Raw genomic sequence first — 14609 nt, 5'->3', positions numbered from 1 at the left:
ATGCATGTGTGGACGTTTCTGTGTTTCTGTGTATGTATATGTGTTGGCGTGCGTGGGTGGGTGTGTCCATGTGTGCGTGCATAAATACGTTCCGTCTGAGAGTTTATGTCAGATAGCAGGTGGATTCGAGGGACCGGTTGGCTCGCAAACACATGCACCCACACGCACAAACGCACAAACAGGCACGCACGCACGCACTCACACACACACACACACAAGAGTGAGGGCGTGCACGGCTGCGGTTACAAAGAGAGAAAATGACTGACAAAGAGTTGGTTGATTCCTTATAGAAAATGAATAAACTGAAATACCAAACACGAAATGAGCAGGAGGAGGAAGAGGACGATGAAGATGAAGATGAAGATGAAGAAGAAGAAGAATGGAGGAGAGGAGCAGTGGGGCGTACAGAGATGACTCCGGAACCTTCTCTGAGTTCCTTTGACAGGGCAAAGCCCGCCCGGCCACGGCACCAGACAGACAGCTGCAGCACTCCCGTACATGTCTGTTGTTAAACATTGCGCGGTTTGATTTGTAGTTTATCATTACAAAGAAAGCACACACACATACACACACAAACCCACACACAGATACCCCTTGTGAGGAAACGCAAGGATCAAAAGACTTAAGGTTAGTGAACCACTTTGCTGTAATTCTTTTCAAAAAGCCATTCTTTTTACTATTTTTTCCTGGCTGTAAACAGACTGGCTGAACCCACGCGTTGAAGACCTCGTGGTGGGAGGCCGGTCGGATGGTGTGATGGCTTCTGTTCAGGTGTAGCGAGGTTATATACAAGTTAAGCCCTTTCTCACAGTCACTGCCACTAAGGGAACACAGGCTTAGGTTCAGACAAACATTTGTAAAGGCAACCCTTAACATAAACCCTGCGAAAGGTTTCCAGCGTGGGTCAGGTGTGTGCAGGTGTAAAGGTACCCTCTACACAGCTGACTGTGGGTCAGGTGTGGGCAGGTGTAAAGGATTTCTGTACTGGGTTAGGCGAGGGACAGGAGTGGAAAGGTAAAGCATAGAGAGATGTGGCCTACCTGGCTCTTACCTTCTGAGCATGCCGGTGAGGATCCGCGAGCTCTTGCCCAGGTTGGCGTCCGTCTCCCTCAACTGAGGGTAGGAGGGGGGAGGGAGGGAGGGGGGAGGTAGAGGGGGAGACGATGTCGTCAACAACATGATTCACTATTTTTCCCTTTTACAAAATCCAGTTATTCTCGTCCAAAGGAGTTTTGGGAGCCACTTTGTCCTACTGACTATGCATACTGAGCCCCCAGGTGTTAAAGCACATGCATAAGGTGAGAGAGACAGGGGGGGAGAGACTGGTACGACAGACAGGGAGAAAAAGAGACAGATAGGAGGGACGAGTAAGGGAGAGAGTGAAGACAGGTAGAGGAGAAACAGGAAGTCCGTTAGGGGAAGGGGTTGAGAAAATCGCGTTGCTATCAGTTTGCTCACAAGACATCTTTTCTTTTAGTCCCTCTACAATTCTCTCCGTCTCTCCTTCAGTCCCTCTCGCTCGAACTCGCTCCCTCTGAGGTCACAGAAAAAGTTTGTTGTATCTGAAGAAGTGAGGGCTCAGGAGTGAAGGGAACAGTAGGAGAGCCTGGAGAAGGTGTCTGGTGTGTCTTCTGTGTGTCGTGTGTGTTTATATATAAACGCTGACACTGCAGGAAGAGGCGCCACTGAATTCTAACTGTTGGCACATCTCAGGTGCACAGTGGAGGAGGGTGTGTGTGTGTGTGTGTGTGTGTGTGTGTGTGTGTCTATAAGAGTGAAGGTAGGAGTGTGTATTTATGTGTTACTGTTCATACCAAAATAAATCCCTTTCTGATTCTCATTAAATCATTCCGCTTGCACACAAATGCACACACACACACACACACACACACACACACCTTGTCCTTTTGCTATACTTCCTGCCTTTTTAACTCTCCGTCTCCCTCCACATCTCTAGCTTTTTTCCATCTCCCTCTCAAGAGGAGAAGACTACTGTAAATCCTTTCTGTGCAAACTACTTCCAAAAAGAACATCTCTGTGATATATCATTTTCATATTCCCTTCCTCCATATTTCTTATCATAGCTCATAAGTCTACTTTCATTAAAAACATGTGTGACATCCCTTGATGATAAAACAGCTGTGCAAGGACAAAGGAATCCGTGGAATCCTTATGAACACATGAATGGCGGGGGTGTGTTTTTCTGGAGGAGGCCAAGAAGTGCAGAGGGTGCAGTTGCCTGTGTCAGCCTATGGGGGCGCTGTGGAGAGGTGTCAACCCGCTTCGTTCAGACCCCCAGTCCTAACCCCCAGCTCTCACACATCAGAGAAGAAAAATAAATAAAAGGCCACACACCCCTCCCGCTGAGAGCAAAGTGATAGCGAGAGGAGACTGTGTGTTTGTGTGTGTTTGTGGGGGGGTGAGGGAAATATTGATGTTTACTCTTCCGCCTGTTTGTTTATCTTTCATGCAAAGAGGATCTCAGACCTCTTTCATGGCCTCTGTCATTCCATGCCTGTCCCGTCTCTCTGTCCGTCCATCTTCCTTCCTCTCTCTCCATCTCCCCCTCTGCCTCACTGTCTGTCTAACTTTTTGTATTCCCTCATTCTGTCTTCCTCTCCCTATGTCTCTTGACGACTATTTATTTATCCATTAGTGATTTGACTGTTCATTTTTCTGCATTGATATTACTTTGATATCAGCTATGCTTTGACAGAATTAAAATTTGTATTATTTCATGCCAATAAAGCTATTTAATCGTTGTCAAAACAGAGAGCTCTCGGCAGACTGGGGCTGTGTGTGTGTGTGTGCGTGTGTGTGTGTGTGTGTGTGTGTGTTTGTTGGTAAGTGAGAGAGCCCATGCCCAGGTGTGTGTATGCGTGAGAGATTGAGTCTGTGGGAATGAGTGAGTGAGTGAGTGAGTGAGTGCGTGTGCATGCGTGTGTGCGGATGCGTGTGTGTGTGTGTGCGTGTGAATGTCCTCACCCTCTCTCTAGCTCTCTGGATCTTCTCGCGGTCAGTGTTCAGGTTGGACAGCATCTCCTGACCGATTTGCTCTGTGAGAAACAAACAAACAGACACAGCATTAATGATGTACCGATCTCAAGGTGCAGCCGGTCAGGTCAACAGAAAAAAGTGCCAGCAATGCTCGTCGTCAACATGTTTTATCCAACTTCTACCATGCACACAGACACACACAGACACAGACACAGACATAGACACAGACACACACACACACACACACACACACACACACACACACACACACCGTCCCGCCGTCATTAGTTTCTAATCATGGATGCGACACATTGAGGGATCTCCAGATTAAACGGAGCAGTCAGACAGCGACGTGACAAACAGGACGTATTACAGGGATATTAGAGGTTGGACGCAGGTATTAATAACCGGAACAACACTTGTACTAACGACCGGCCACCCTGGCGCCCGGGGCCGACAGTGAGTCGTAGGGTAAATGTTGTGTTAAAGAGCTAAGCACACCTATCAGTCTCTGTCCCCCGCGAGGACGGCGGCCAAGGAGTAAATGAGTACCGCGACACCGAGACGGCGGTGTGCGTTCGTGTGTGTGTGTTTAGGGGTGAGGGTGTGTGTTTTGGAGGGGGGTTGACCGTATTGTTTTTCATCAAGCTTACAAAACATGTGTGTCGTGTGATGTTTCCAGATTATAATCTAACGAGCAGAACAGCGTCACGCCGTCCCCGAGAAAGTCCTGCCCAGGGAGCCCAGACGGAGGATTGTTTACTGGCGGTGGTGGTAACTCCCATGATGCATCGCTCCCTCCCTAACCTACTGCTCCTAGCTTCCGCTCCGTCCTAATCGTCAATCTTCTCCATCTGAGGGGCTTCACCTCCACAACAGTTCATCTCCCATCCCCATCCGTCTTACTCTCGGCATCCCCGCGACCCAATGATCTCTGAAGGCGTCCATTAGGGTTGCTCTTTGTTTTGGTGAAACCACGACGCCGGGGGAAAGGAGGTGGATGTAATCCAGAGCGAGAATAAAACCAGGAGGAAACAATGAAATACAACACAGTGTTTGAGGCTGAATTGACCTGAATGACAGCATGCATGCTGATAATCTCAGAGTGGTTCGATTTGTATTTAATTAGTAGTTCTAATACTTCTCACAAAACACATTTCTGTGTTGCATTTAAATAATTTTGGGTTCGTCTATATTCAATTTATTTAACTGCTCTGCCTAAAATGCTACTGAACAAGATGTTCTCTGACCGGTGGAATTTCACAAATATGTCCAGCAAAAATGAATAACCATGTTTCCTTCGGGATGAAGGAAACATTCTCTGCAGTTCCAAATATGGGCGGAGAGGATAAATAATTTCCTATTAATCCTCCTCAAACGTTCCTCGTTAGCGTGGAAAATATTCCTCCTGTTTGAGCGGCTATTAACAATTTAAATGACCCTGGCTCAGAGGCCTCGCTCCGTCTCGCTAAACTACTAAAATACACATCCCCAAAGGTCCGTTTAACAAGCCCATTACCGCATTACGCGCCCGCACCAGCCCTGGACTGTTTAACTCTCCCCTAATGTACCAGCACATAATAATTAGTGTTGGAAAGTTAGGGGAATAAGTCAAGTACGACGGAAACACAGCGCCTGAATTAAGACATTACATCAAGCCAGTGTTCAGCCACACCGTAGTGCTGCTGTTGCATAGCACGACGCTTCACACCCTGATTGGACAAAGAATGATTTAAAATGGCGGTGACGTTTACACGGAAGAACCAAGGCGGCCACTCGGATTGACCTTTGCGTTCCTCTTCCCTGTGTCCGGTGACCTTTGGCTTGTGTTTCTCAAGGCGTATGGTCGAGTCATGACAAAGATTGCCATTTGAGAAGAAGCCTTTAATAATAAGAAGTGAAACCAGTACCCATCCAGCCTTTAAAAGCAATAGGCCTAACACAATGTAATACATTTAGATGTGAGCGGATATGCTGCCATATCGTCAGTCACAATACAATCCTGGCCTCTGAGGAAACGTTTTCACCATGACCTCCAAGCCTACTGCCTGATGTAAAGGTAAAAGTAGGTTGGCTACCATCTAGTGTAATTGTGTGGAAGTAAAACCCAGCTCAGATCATTCAATGGTTATTCATTAATCCGAGATGGGAATTTCAGGGTTAACAGCAGAAAGGACAGCGATAGACATTTCAAGAGATCTACAAATGTATGTCCATGTAGTACATGTAAGCTTGTACGGATACACTTGCCTGTAAATAGACTGTTCTGTAAATAGCAGGGGACTGGGAGAAAGGCTGAGGGATGAAACACAACGACTGCCCGTCTGTATGTTGTAGTGAGGACATCTGAACAGATCTACCGTGATCTACCGGGTTCAGCCGCGAACACACATACCCCACTCATCTCACCGTATTTCCTACTCACTCAAACCTTATCCGAGTATTGATCGGGTGTCGATCCGCGTGCATCAGAACAAGCTATATAAAGGGTTGGTCCTCAATAACTAGGGTGGTTTACAAAATTATCTTTTCATTAACACCAACTAATGGGTCGGGAACTCAAGGCTGATGCCCATACATTACTCATCATGAACAGCAAAGTCCATTATTTACAGTCCAGGCAGTTCTGACGTACAATCAATTGTCCTCCCCATTAGAGACCTGCAACATGCCTCAATCTTTTTCTTTGCTACCGATGTGTTTTGTGGACAGATGCATTATTATTATGGACTTCTTTTTGATGTCTTGAAATAATGCTTAAAATAATCCACAAATAATAATTAAAAAATGTAACTTATTACAGATTTATGTTTAAAATTTTAAATTTGCAGAACATAGAGACTGCTTTACACAATACACATAATTAACAATTACTAAATCTGGATTTATGTTTAATACTTCCACTGATAATTTAGGTCCGGAATATCTGATGTGGCTACAGTAATGACAGAGACTCATCTCTGATGACCACCAATGGCGGCTCTTCAGGTGAAATGTTTGACGATATCTCACACGAGCGTTTCAGCGCTGCCGTTTTGTATGCATTAAGTCATCCAGTTGGCCCGACGCAGTAAGCCCCACCCTCACCCCGACGACGAGGCCAGTCAGAGGGCCAAACAGGGTTCCCTATGACCCTCCCCGGCCGACCGGCCTCCCTCCCTCCCTCCCTCCCTCCCTCCCTCCCTCCACGGCCCACACATCATAATTGGACACATCATCAATTTTACAGGAGATGTTTGAGAGCGGGGTCCGTGTGGCTCCTCGGCCCCTATCCACCTCCCTGCTCTCATCCTGCTCCTCCTCCTCCTCCTCCTCCTCCTCCTCCTCTTCCCCAGAGCGATAAGAGGGAGAGAGAGACAGAGAACGAGAGAGACACAGAGAAGAGAGGAGCTGCCGGAGCTGACATCGCTCGCTCCCAGGGCGAGAGAGACCGCGTTTTGAAGGTTACCACACACACTTCTGTCCGGACATAGTGCTCGCACACACACTCTCAAACACACACACACACACACACACACACACATCAACGAAAGAGAGACGCAGCCCGGGGAAGCGTTCCCTGGCGGGTAGGTACAACACACACACACTAATCTAACACGAGCGCGCACACTCACGCACACACACAGCACCACAGTCAACTTCCACGGGACTCCCAGGTGAACAAAGTTAGCCGTCTTTGAACACTTTCCCCACCGTGGGGCTTTTCCTGTTTTGCTGCGAGGGCTTTGGGTCTGCAGCGGGGTGACATTCTGTCATCACCGCAATCAAAGGCCCCGAGCCTCGCAGGGATGCCGGTGGTAGCGCCACGCGCCCAGGGGCCAATGCGGCCAGCGTCTCCCCGACGTCACGCCTCTGCCACACGGCGCCGGGCTACAACTGCTGACGAAGAGGAGCCAACCGCCTGGGCGCTAGGGGGGACAGGGGGAGGTGGAGACGGGGGTTGGTGGTGGTGGTGGTGCTGCTGAAGGTGGAGGTGCAAAGGGGCTGGTGGTGGTGGAGGAGGAGGTGAGCGGGAGGAGCAGTGCGCTGAGAGGTCGATGTGGGCTTATGAGAGTCTGCTATGAGGCGGACGCCACCACTGTGGGGCTGGGTGTGGACCGCCAGCTGTAGGCCGGCTGGGCAGGAACGCGGCGGATGGAAAGGTCCGGATAGGTTGTGTGTAGGACACTGGAGGCCCTCCCAACCCCTCCAGTATGTTGCTCTGGATTTAAGTGTACAATAAATTAAAGTAGATCTAATCAAGACATGATAGAATCAGTTTGGCTCCCTATTGAGTTGTGGTTTAATACTGTACAGTCCTGTCTTAGATATATGACACATCCTTCAGAACATCCTTCAGAACAAAATACATAATAACAGCAAACCTTCAAGAGCTAGTCGGGATGAACCCCGGTAGTATTTTGAGCAGGCAGTAGTGTGGACGGCTGGGTTCGGACCCCATGTGCCATGTCTAAGAGCAGCAGTAGCAGCAGTGGTAGGCAGCAACAGAGGATCTCCCGGCCCTCTCTCCCCCCTCCGTCAGCGGGTGTTTTATTCCTCTGCCTCGCCCCTGACCCTCCACCCGCTCCCACTCTGACAAATCACTTCTGATTAAGACGGATCTCTGTTAGTGCAGCCTATTCATCATCCCGCACAACATATCCCCTCTCCTCCCACCTCCCTCCTCCTATAACATCTCACCATCCTCTCCTAACCTTCATCCTCTCCTCCCCTAATGTCCTCTTCCCTCCTCCTCCTCCCTCCTCCTTCTTCATCATCCTCCCTCTCCCCTCTCCTTCTCCTCCTCCCCCCTCCCCCTAATCCTCCTCTCCAGCTCCTCCCTCCCCCCTCCCCCTCATCCTCCTCTCCAGCTCCTCCCTCCCCCCTCCCCCTCTCCAGCTCCTCCTCCTCCCTCCCCCCTCCCCCTCATCCTCCTCTCCAGCTCCTCCCTCCCCCCTCCCCCTCCCTCCTCCTCCTCCTCCTCCTCCTCCTCCTCCTCCTCCTCCTCCTCCTCCTCCTCCTCCTCCTCCAGGATGGATCAGCCTTGTGGTAGTAAGCGGCTGATTACGGAGGCTCCGCGTTGGGGGGGGGGGGGGGGGGGAGGAGCAGGCCGTCTGGTGGATGATGAGGCGATGGTTTAATCGGTACGAACGACGGCGGGCCGCGGAGGATCGCCCCGGCGCTAATAGAAGCGTTTGTTTAAGGCTGAGGTTTGAGTGCTGCCCTGCCCCGTACGTTTCCCCCAATCCCACCTTCCCCCCTCGTCCCCTTCAACTCCAAGTATTATTCCTGTCTTACTGTCTGGGTTCGTACGGCGTAACGACTGAATAGAGAGGGTTTGGCGGCGGAGCTCTTTAACACGGCGAACAAGACGACCATCGCGTCTGATCTGCTCGTACCGGCTTCAACTGGTTGGGCGGCGAGACATGTAGAGAGGGAAGGAACGAGGTGCAATATGACTGAAATAGGAGGCAGGATATTGAACTGTGGGAGCCTCACACATCAGAGCGTGACGCCAGTCAGAGTGCTTTTGGGGTACGGGTTTTAAATATTCCACATTACAATTAACCCTGAACCTGATCCTGAACGCCAAACCATTTGGTGGCTAGGTGGAGGTGCGAGGGGAGGGGGGGGGGGTTCTTGTCAGCAAATTGCCTGGACTTAATCAACCAGTCTTACTGAAGCATCCAAATGAAAACTAATATGCATTGGGGTGCTGGGGCCCCGCAACCACTCAATACGCTCCTCCAACCCCCCATGCAAGCAACACTTTGTGGGTAAATAAAAAAAAAAAGGCACCACTTTGCATGGTCTTCAATTAAAATGGAAAACAAGAGTGCATTCTCCACAGACGGGTGCCCGGCTCATACCTCGGTTCCGAGAGGAGGGCCGCTGGTCAATTGGAAGGCGAAAAAATATATATCTGATCCCACTGATTTATTCCATTCCCCTTCTCTGTTCAATTAACCTATTCACCGGCATAACCTCGCTGTCCTGAAGTCCACACAGGTGGAGAATTTAGATTTGCTTCCCGCCTTGTGTTTTATTAATACAGAGCGCGTTCCTACAAGGCCCCATCGCCACCTAAAACAAAACCCATGAACGGATAGAAAGTCCTGCTGGGGTCCAAATATTGAGCAACAGAAACACTTTCCTCACACAGATGCTGTAGATGGAAGACGGTTGGAAATGAGCGGTAGGAGAGAGAGCGAGAGAGTGAGTGAGTGAGTGAGTAATAGCGAAAGAGAGGGAGATAACTTGTCATTCTCCTGGCCCGGTAGAGTTTAAGAGTGGTAATCATCACATTACTTTAGATTAAAGGCTTCTCGAATCTCTAATCAGAAAGTTGACGGGCAGATCAAAGACCACAACGCTAATTTATTGCCTTTTAATTTCGGTACAACAGCCCACCTCGGGCCTCTCTTCATGCCCATCTCCTCAAACTCCCGCAAAGCCAGATCTGTCGGCCCAAATCATTTTACCTTCATTAGCACGGGCACACACACACACACACACACACACACACACACACACACACACACACACACACACACACACACACACACACACACACACACACACACACACACACACACACACACTTATATATAAACACGCACTGGCTAATGTAGAGGGGGTTTAGAGAGTGTGGAACCCCTTAATTATGTTTGTCAAGCCGTGGCGCGGCGGCCCTCATTATCGTCCTCTGACGATGTCCGCACCATTTAGCACTCTTCAACACCTCATGATTATAAGACATTTGAGCTTTTTTAATAAATGAATCACTTGTTAATTGTGCTTTGCTGCAGATCCTCCCCCACCCCCACCTCCAAACATCCCCACTACCCATCGTTCAATGGATGTCTGAGCGCCTAAAAAGTGAAATGGTACGTGGGAGCCGTCTGAACTACCTACAGAAAGACATCTAGACTGCCTTCATCAGCACTTGATCACAACACACCCGTTTCAACGGATGAACGTTCTCTACCTGCTTCTGGCCAGCTGCTCCTTGTCATGTGGCTACCACGTTAAACAACAAACAAACAAACACTAATCAAAGACACACACTCACGCAAAATATGAACGACAACTTTGCGGGGACCAGCATCCTTAGAAGGACCAACACTTCACATAGGTCCTCAAAAATCCCAAAACGTTCCTTCAAGTTGTTGAGTTTCCTAAATTGATTTGGGTCCAACTCCCGTTTCCCTCCGTTTCAGTCGACGATAAAAGGATAGCCTTTGTTGAGCCGCATTAGCAGCTAACCAAAACTAAAACAGGAGGTAATGTGAAAACAAACAAGGAATCTGCAGGGCTGCAGAACCGTCGACTGTCATTAAGTGACGCTGAAGATGCAGGCCTGGAAACACCTACATCAAACACCAGGGAGATTGGAACGGCTTGGCGCGCTAAGAGTGGTGGCGCCAACAGGATCTGACGGTTTGGAGAGACTAAAAGAATCTTTCCTCCTAACTTTAAATTCATTAATACTCATCAGCAGTGTGTGTGTGTGTGTGTGTGTGTGTGTGTGTGTGTGTGTGTGTGTGTGTGTGTGTGTGTGTGTGTGTGTGTGTGTGTGTGTGTGTGTGTGTATGTTTGTTTGTGTATCCTCACGAGGATGCGTAAGGTTCTATGTAGTAGACCAGCCCAGTGCTGTTTGATAAAGCTGATTATTTAATTATTGAAGATAAATTGTTAACTGTTGATGACTGTTCATTGTATGACTTATGTTGTATAGTGTGCGTATGCCACTGTGTTGCCGTAAAAAAAAGAAATTAATTTCAAAACAAAGGGAATCATGAATGAATAAATAAATGAATAAAACAACATTTATCCTGGAGAATAATTAGCGCAAACACGCAACGATGGAAAAGCCAGTTGGGAGGAACCCCAAAGTGTTATGACAGTTGACATCAAAACAAAGTACGCTGATAATGTAATGACAAATGACAAGATGTAAACACACAGCGCATTAACTCATTCACATGTCATTTAACAGAGAGCTTCACAATTTCAGTTAGTACGCTACTTAATCTCTGGAAAAACAAAGCCTGACACCAAAATGATGGCAGTTGTGGCCCCTAAAAGGAAGAGAGAAGAGAAAGGATTTGTCATCAAATTCTGACAAAAACCTTCCTTTAATATACAGACATCCTAAGAGGCTTATTAAAACATACATTTAATTCACCTTAAAGGGGAATCGTCCCACTCAATTTTCTATTTTTAAAAGACTACTGCCTCATGAGTTTCCGATCGGTCCAATTAAAAGAAAAAAAAGTGGAAATGAGTTGATGTTTTTTTAAACAAGCATATAAAGCAGTGCCTGGTTATGTTACAAAGAGTGGCGCTTTCCCTTTAACTGACCTTCTGATGGCTCACCGAAAAGCATGACACAAAGTGTGGCATAAAGTGTGAGGTGCGTTTGTCTGAAATGTTCCTCACGTTGAACAACAGCTCGACAGTACACTATGTTATTGTGCGTGCCCTGTAACAACGAAACAGAAACACAAGGCAATGCCAGCACAAAGTCCTTGTTGTTCTTTGGGTTTATTACCAACATGCGTCTCTGCTCTGAAAGAGAAATAGTGTTGCCATTATCTGCAGGGATCGGAGGCATGGAGTGGTCTTCACAAAAGAGACACACACACCAAGTCCCTCATTAAAGAGCAGACGGCCGAAGCAGATGAAGGCTACTTATTGTCATCGGGCCGCGTTGTCAGCCGGGAGCGTCCATCCGAAACACAAGCGCCACGTGTGTGATCGTTTGTCTACGCATTCTTTACATTGCTTTCCAGACAAGGAATATAACACCCAAGCTTACCAACCGACACACAGAAATTGGTGTTTTCTTAGCAGACATATCTTTCCATAAAATGCCACAGCCAATGGGGAACAATCGGGTTGTTTGACATTTCAGACGTTGGGCGTCAAACCTCGGCAGGAAGTTAAATTAACAGCACACTTGTGACGTTGAATAGCTTTGGGCTCCTTGGCTAACGGACCAATCAACAGTCGACTGGAAAGGAATAATAGGAATCCAAACCAGGGAGCAGACGTTCACGATCTGGTTCGTCGCGATACAAACGTCACACCTGATTAACGCACCTTGGAATGGGACACATCACCTGAAACATCTCCGGCGTGGAGGTCCAGGGAGACGTTGGATCTTTAAAACGCCGTGCATCACTGTCTGGGTGTCACCACGAGCGTCACATTATCTCCAAAACAGCTCTGACTGAAGCCGTCACCATCCCCCGCCACCCTCTTCCCTGCTAATGAAGCATATCTAACTTTTCAGACATGGCAGAACTAATTTAATCTACCTTTCGAACGGGCCTCGGAGGCATCTAATTAATTATTCATTATGAACATGATATTATAACTCAATTGTCATCTCGCTGGATGCCTTCTCTCTAAACCAGCCCCCTCGGACCCCTCCCTCCCTGTGTCTCAGTCTTTTGTCTTGTGGCGCCTTTCCTTTGCACCTCGTTCCTTATTGCTCTTAATCTACATAACCGAGCGCAGGACGCTGTCACTGTAGCCGCGGAAAACAAAATCATTTGCTTTTTTTCTGTTTTTGAAGTGAAGGAGGTGGTGGAGGGGGTGGGGGTGGAAGGAGGGGGGGGGGGGGGGGGGGGGGGTGGGAGGAGGAGGAGGTGGTGATGGCGGAAGCAGCGGATGGCAGGTGTCAAGGGAGAAGGAGGAGGGGCAATGGGGAGATGAGATGGGAGCCTCCCTATGGGTTTGTGTGTTGTACTGTGACTAGGCCCCGCTGTGACTGGGAACAGTGGTTAAGAGAGAGGCAGAGAGAAAAGAAAGACATCATGTCTGCAATAACCACCACCTCCTATTTGCCCCGCCTGCATTATGCATGTCCTCTAGTGTAGCCTTCATGTCTGAATGTTTTCTTGATGACTGGTTGGTCAGCGGGGAGGAAGCTATATTTCCCTATTCACGTACACCAGGGTTGATCTTAACCTAGAGTCATCTTCCCGCTACCAAGCAAACACGGTGACGCTGGGCAACCTTGTAGCGATTGACAGACACGGCGGTGGAAAGGTGTGGTTCCTGCACGCGTGAAGAAGACAGTATCTTCTACCTGCATTTGGATAGCTAGCACAGAGGGGGAACAAAATAATTGAGATAGCTCAGCTATCACAGAGAGAATTACAGCTGGACGTAGATAGCTGAAACATATGCGAATCAACCGGATGGAGCTAGCTCGTGCAGCAGGGTATGAGTACCATGCAGCTACCTTGCAAAGAAAGGAAAGAAATGGATGAAGCTGAATTACAAATGTACCTGGCATGCACAGATGGTATATCAACTAATGTAGCGAGGTAGCACAAGGAGATACATCTCTAGATGTAGTTAGCACACAATCTGCTACCACAGAGGGGTACAAATATGCAGATTCATAAGGAAGCATGCAGGTGTTTGACATCTGAGCAGATCACCATGTACTCACCCTTATGCTAACAGGAGAGAAAATGTCACTCATCTTTCTCCAAACCATAGTATCAGTATCACTTTTATAGAAAACAGTTTCTTTGATCGCAATATCAGCGGAAAATGAGCTTACCGGTAGTTGCGGCCACAACATTTTTATGTTTGCCCCTAAGTAAGCTTTAGTATGAATTAACATCAGAATACTTACATGCATTAAGTCTTTCCTATATTTAAAAACATGTTAAATATATATATGGACAGCTCTCTTTCAATAGTTCAGTTTCAGGTGTGGACACTTTTTTTTGAAAGTCTGCGAAGGTACTTTGAAGACTTAACCTAATCAAACAACTCTATTTCTTTCACAAGTTTGTCAAAAGCAAGAGAACAAAAATGTGAACATGATCACTCTCTATTCAAGAACTTTCAATCGCTGATCCTTTTGACGGAGACAATTCGTCCCTAGCAACCTCAGTTCTTTATTTTACTTTTTCAATTATTATTCTGAGCCATCTCTCCTTTCAAGGTTTGTTGACAGACCACTGCAAAGAGGTGTCTTTCATTTAGAGTGGCGGATTAGAATGACAGGGGTATGTCTTGTACTAGACGATGATTCTAGGTTTTCGGCGCGCCGGAAAGAAGTTAAAAGCCGATGTTGACCTTAGCGCCGGCAACAAACAAACAGGAAAACTAATCTTTGCGCACTGCCAACGTCGTGTGTCAGTCAACGCCATGTATCACAAACTCTATGTTAGTTTATTCAGGTAAGAGTGTTAATCTGCTCATCACCGGTTGTCTTGTGCGTCTTTCAAAAGACGTCACATGTTACAAAGCGCCACTCTTCCACGTTGGTCTCTTCCATCATAAAGACAATAAAAAAAAAAAGGTGCAATCAAGAAAGTTCCCCGGGCGGGGGCGGGTCTGAAAGAGTTAACCACGACCCGCCGCAGACAGCTCCAAGTCGGAGCTCCGACCACCCCAGCGATATAAGCTGTGACAGGGGGCAGCCCGGCCGCGTGCCACCCCGCTGATTGTAATTGAGGTCGACGCGTGACATCCCCCGCCACGCGACCCCCCCCCCCCCCCCCCCCCCGATGCCGGTCTTGGGGCACGAGGGGTAGGCGGCGGCGGCGGCGGCGACGACGGGGGGATGGATGGAGGGGACAGTGGCACCGGGTCACGGCCCG

General features: G+C 48.2%; 1 long non-coding RNA gene across 1 annotated transcript in view; it reads right to left on the bottom strand.

Annotated features, from left to right (window-relative positions):
* Nucleotides 1-6: 6 nt before the first annotated feature.
* LOC132446056 (uncharacterized) overlaps nt 7-14609 on the bottom strand; it is a 173949-nt gene continuing 159346 nt past the window's right edge. Inside the window, exons 2-3 of the long non-coding RNA XR_009522767.1 lie at nt 2986-3056; nt 7-1113 (exon numbers count right to left, since the gene is read on the bottom strand). This is a non-coding gene — a long non-coding RNA (uncharacterized LOC132446056). The remainder of the gene's footprint in view (nt 1114-2985; nt 3057-14609) is intronic.

The sequence above is a fragment of the Gadus macrocephalus genome, chromosome 18, assembly GCF_031168955.1.
Source record: "Gadus macrocephalus chromosome 18, ASM3116895v1".
In the NCBI taxonomy this organism is placed as follows: domain Eukaryota; kingdom Metazoa; phylum Chordata; class Actinopteri; order Gadiformes; family Gadidae; genus Gadus; species Gadus macrocephalus.
The sequence above is the reverse complement of the archived record's forward strand: the minus strand, read 5'-3'. Positions and strand labels throughout refer to the sequence as shown.